The sequence below is a fragment of the Dreissena polymorpha genome, chromosome 10 (genome assembly GCF_020536995.1).
Source record: "Dreissena polymorpha isolate Duluth1 chromosome 10, UMN_Dpol_1.0, whole genome shotgun sequence".
NCBI lineage: Eukaryota > Metazoa > Mollusca > Bivalvia > Myida > Dreissenidae > Dreissena > Dreissena polymorpha.
The window spans coordinates 19,236,729-19,241,972 of NC_068364.1; the positions used below are offsets into that span (position 1 = coordinate 19,236,729).

The 5,244-nt window shown below is 36.0% G+C and overlaps 1 protein-coding gene across 7 annotated transcripts in view; it reads right to left on the reverse strand.

Moving 5' to 3' along the window:
• The window catches only part of LOC127848024 (uncharacterized), a 25,716-nt gene extending 22,752 nt beyond the window's left edge, over nt 1-2,964 (reverse strand). For 2 of the 7 annotated variants that reach the window (XM_052380309.1, XM_052380306.1), the window contains exon 1: nt 2,825-2,954. The gene's annotated coding sequence lies outside the window, so the exon portion shown is untranslated. Of the gene's footprint in view, nt 1-2,758 lie in introns of all 7 variants that reach the window. The other 5 variants (XM_052380305.1, XM_052380308.1, XM_052380304.1 and 2 more) reach the window with 5 other exon arrangements.
• Nucleotides 2,965-5,244: the final 2,280 nt, after the last annotated feature.

The window sequence follows — 5,244 nt, forward strand, 5'->3', positions numbered from 1 at the left end:
TTCATAGAATTATCATTCACACTTCCATGTGATTAATTTTGCGACAATGCGATACTGATAACAAGAAAAGAACTAATGATAATTATAGTTCGCTCGTGTAAGAATCGTGTTAGTTATCTATGGGTACGTGCATCTTATTATGGTTATAAACAACGGTTAGACGTTATGTTGCATGCACACAACGGCATAATTTCAACGAATCAAAACTGTAATCAGTTATGAATTGTTACTATTTATATAAAAGACGACCAAAACACAATCATCAATAATTTTTTTAACATATAAACGGCTATTACCGTTAAAGCGTGACAATAGGAATTTTCAATTAGTTCAAGCAGAATAAGTTGCAATATAATTGCAATAAAAAAAATACTAACCAGTAAATAATTATACGTTAAAAGAAAACACATTTAGAGTTATTCCTAACTAGTTTATTAAAGATCTAGTGTCTCAACTGTCATATCTGGCTGACTCCTCTATGCATTTATGTATAGACCGAAAGTAATGAAACATTTTGCCTTAAGTTTTGGTTAACATAGCCATCGTCATTGTTATTTTGTAGTCCATTTCCAACCGTTGCCGATTATCAGCTTACGCTTGATTCGTAAACGTAACTCATTTAAAATTCACAATGCTAAAATAAATTAATCATTAATAGTATGATTTTTTAGCATTAGTAAATCTGATTGGAATAAACATAATTAAGTCAAATTTATATAATAGTTCATTTTGTAAATAAAAAACGAATTGTGTTTTGAGCACTCATTGCGATTTGTCGTCAGGAGAGTCACAATGTAACACAATTGTCGCTCATCATTAATTTTGATTCGATAAAAAACAAAAAGGAAAATGAGGACATTAATGAACACATTTGTAAATTGACGATAGGAATATCAGAATATATTTTACATGACAGACCATTCAGACGTTACCGAAGGTGGCTCTTTGACCACTGTGTAGGGTCAATATTGAAATAAACATTTTAATGCGTATCGTCATTGTGATATGTTCGTTACATGCGCAGTTTAATGCGTTGATCTATACGCACACAAATCGTCTATGCATTTATGGAGAAACAAATGTAATTCTGTTAAACTAACACTTGCTTTATTATAGTTGTAACATCACAACGTAAATATAGCGTGCTGAACTAACAGTTCGCTGGATAATTAGCATTTTAGTTGTGTTTATCCATTTTATGAATCTCATACTATACACAGAATTGTTCATGAGAAATATTAAAGCATAAAGACAATTCAAATATTTTTTTATACACGCCTTCTTCTCATTTGTTGTAAAGTTATTTCAACAACATATGATTCTTATTGTACAAACTGTGCTGTTAATAAAATTTTATGATGCACTTGCACTTGAGAAACATTGTTATACAATGTGGTCCTTTATTTATGGCAATGAACCAAATGTCAAACTGAGAAACAAAACAATTGCGAAACAGTGAGACACACATTAAATGCATAACGCCATAAGGCAAGACAAAAACGTAAATAAAAAATGCACAAACCATTAGCCAAACTGGAGCCTTTGCAATGGAACGGTCAACGCAAAAGCACTGGGGGTTTAAACCGGTGTTCGGAGCTCCAATCCACGCACAGAGATATTCATTTTATATTTGATTGTAAACACATATTGACATTATAGGATCATGACTCAAATTATAATAAAAGAGAAAACATTCGATCACAGCGAAATACTCTATGATTGTATACAGATATGAGCACCAGAACCGTGACGTTCTGAAGAACGAAGGAATGATACCAAAACGAATACCAACTACATCTCGTCTGTATTAAAAGCTTCAGCGATAAACCATCTTATAGTTAAGCAATCAGATAATCGCCACGTGCAATTCAGGTGGAAGAATAATGGTGTTCAATGTCAAGCTAGGTTATGTGTGTCTATTTTTAACTACATAAACCATTACAAGTTAACAATTTAACTTGTTTCAAATACATTCAATTATAACAGACAATTCAAATCAATTTATTATGATTCAACGAAAAACGAGTTTGATAATCATTTAAACCAGAAATATATCCGCAACAGATGACCTAAATGAGTAAGTACGAGTAAGATATATTTAGTTGTGACGTGAAACGAACCGCGTTTGGCTTGAAATCCGATGACCTATTTATTAATAAACATATTGCATTTTAAAGCTTCATCATAAATGTACAACTAACTATAACAGCGGGTGTAATAACGTGAGAATCAAGATGGCGACGTCCGTACCGAGACAGTTATTTTTCGCCGTTTTATACCTTATTACTTCTCTTTATTTTTTAAAATGACGCTCACTTCCCAGCCATATCAGTAAAAAGGTGATTAGCGTTTATATCGTATTTAAATTCGCTCTATATCTCGACTTTACTCCCCGCAATTTTTTTTAGTGGAGCCCTAATAAGAACATCCCGCTAAGATATTTCGAACCGAGTAAAGTCGAGATATAGAGCGAATATTACTATGAAATAAAAGCCAGTTACTGTTTTCCTAATATGGCTGGAAAGTGAGCGGAATAAAAAATAATATGACAAGTAATAAAGGGTATACAACGACGAAAAATACCTGCCTCGGCATGGACGTCGCCATCTTGTCTGTCACGTGATTACCCCTCTGTTTAAAATGAAATTTATTCCGAACGACAACTCAGAATTATAAGCATACGTCTGATATATGTTTATAATTCAAATATAAGCATTTGTTTGATATGTGTAAATAATTCAATTTGATACAAACTTACCTTCACGACAAAGTGAAAAACACTGTTAAACGTTATTGTGTAGTAATAGCAAAATGAACGCCTTACCTCAGCCGTTTCAAGTATGATCCTCTATTACGATCTTATAAGAGTAGAACTGAAATCTAAATACCCCCACTTATCAAACCATTTTGAATATAATCTCGTTCTAATAAACTTTGATACATACATGAACGAGTCCGTATTCGTACTGCATCGATTTCTCTGATAACGCTTATCAAAAAATGATGTCGACTTTCATAAATCTACTGTATCAAGTGTTAAAAACAGTTCACAAATATAGTGATTGACATATTCCTACGTCAGATGTCGAGCTCAAAAAAGTCTTTTTTATGTTTGCTGTTGTGATATTAAACGACTTCTTCTCTTGCTGTAACTTACACGCTTGAGAAGTTGAGTAAACCTCACCGCATCGCTTAATGTGACCTAACTGCTTTAAAAGAGAACAAGGTGATCAGTGATCAGACTTTATGTGTATCAACATTTACGAAGCATAATAGCGTTTAAACAAACACCAATAAATAACAAACTGACTCGTGTATAAATCACCATCTAAATGAAAAAATTGTAAGGTATCACTTTTCGTTGGTTATTCAAAAATGCGCGTTTAATTAAAAAAGCGTTTAAAATACGGGTTTAATTTCAAGATAGGTGGTAGCGCGATAAATGTTTGTTTCGAAATATCAGGGAAAGCTAATATTGCCCGCGCTTATATCGTCAGTAAATCTCTACGGATGTGTTCTAGATCTGTGGATAATACATTATTTAATTCAATGTTAATTGCTGTTTAAGCTTTAACTTAAAGTTTTTTTATCGTCTAGCATTAGTTTCTATTCGTTCTGACACTAGCTGAAAAAAGCAGTTTAGATTAGAAAAAGGACACATTGTGTTAAATTTGCGAATTAAATGAAAACATAGTCGGCGTCCCAATGATTTGATTGTATTAAATTTCTATATATTCATTGTAGCAACAGGTTGAACAAAATTATATTCTTGTACAACTAATACATAAATTGTGGAAATCTCTGAAGAAAAGAGGGCATACGAGAAAATGATTAAAAATAACATCGGAGCATGTATCGAGTATTGATGTGAAACTGAAAATTCTCTAATTTATTTAAAATGTGCGCTTTTGCGTCGCAAAGTCGTGTCGCCATACAGACGTTAAAGGTTTCGTCTACGCGGTGACTGTCAACGAAAAGGGGCTCTTGTGGACCAATAAGTGTTGCAGTTATATTCCGGAGTACTCGTTGGTCTTTTGCTCCGGAGCAGTCTTCGGACACATTGGTGTTCAATGCCTGTATAATACGTTATGTGTCCGCGTAAAGCGTAGAGGTCTCGCAGCCGTAGAGTAAGATGGAGACTATGAGGGACTTGTAGAGCCTGTCCTTGGTGGGGAAGCTGATGAAACTGCTTGTCCAAAAGTTGCTCAATCTGGCCATCGCGTCCGTCGCAATTTTTATTCGGACCTTAGCGGTACTGGTACCATCCTTGAACAGGGTTGCGCTCAAATACCTGAAGTTGGTTACTTCTTCTAGCTTCTCGCCGTTCATGGAAATGTCTTTGCTGGTGTTGGTTGTGCTGTTCACTATGATCTTTGACTTCCACGTGCTGACCTCCATCCCGTATGCTCTTGCTCTTTCATAGAATCTGTTGGTATGTATCATCAGCCAGCAAATCTCAAGTTGATATGGATCTTCCACCGATGGAAATAGAGGTGTGGTGGTCATGGAGAGTCTCCTGCATTATCTTCTCAATGAAAAGGTTGAACAGGACGGGAGAGAGCAGAAATCCCTGACGAACGCCCACGGATGTCCTGAAGAGGTCCCCTTGCTGTCCCCTTGAGAATCCCTGATCTGGTTGCGTTTTTGTAGATTTCTTGAATGACTTACACCAGTCTTTCGTCAGTGTTAAATCCTCTCATAACATGCCATAGGCTATCATGCCACACGCGGTCGAAAGCTTAATTTAAGGTCACGTTGGTGTTGTAGGTTTTTCTCAATGATGATTATGAAGTTTAGGATCCAGCCTGCTTCTCGGCCAGCTGTTCCTCGGCATACTTTTCAATCTATTTAGGATGATGCGTAGTATGACTTTGCTGTGGTTACTGATTATACAGATGGTGCGGTAATTCTTTCACAACTTGAGGTTGCCATTTTTGGTAGGGGTATGACCAATTATTGGGTCCACTCATTGGGCCACTTCTTCTCCCTGATCTTTTAGCATAATGCAGTCAATGCTTAAGTCGTTGCCTCTCGTCCGCGCTTAATCAGCTCGGAAGGAACGTTATCCATTTTGGTAGATTTTCCTGCCTTAAGAAAACGCACTACCTCCTCCACCTCTGTCTTAAGTATGGGCGGACTCTCGTCGTCCGCTTCTGGTCTGAGATCGTTCTGAAGGAGTCCGATTGTAGCGGATAGTTGTAGAGGTCACTGCAGTATTTATCCCATCTGTTTAGGACTGAAGCA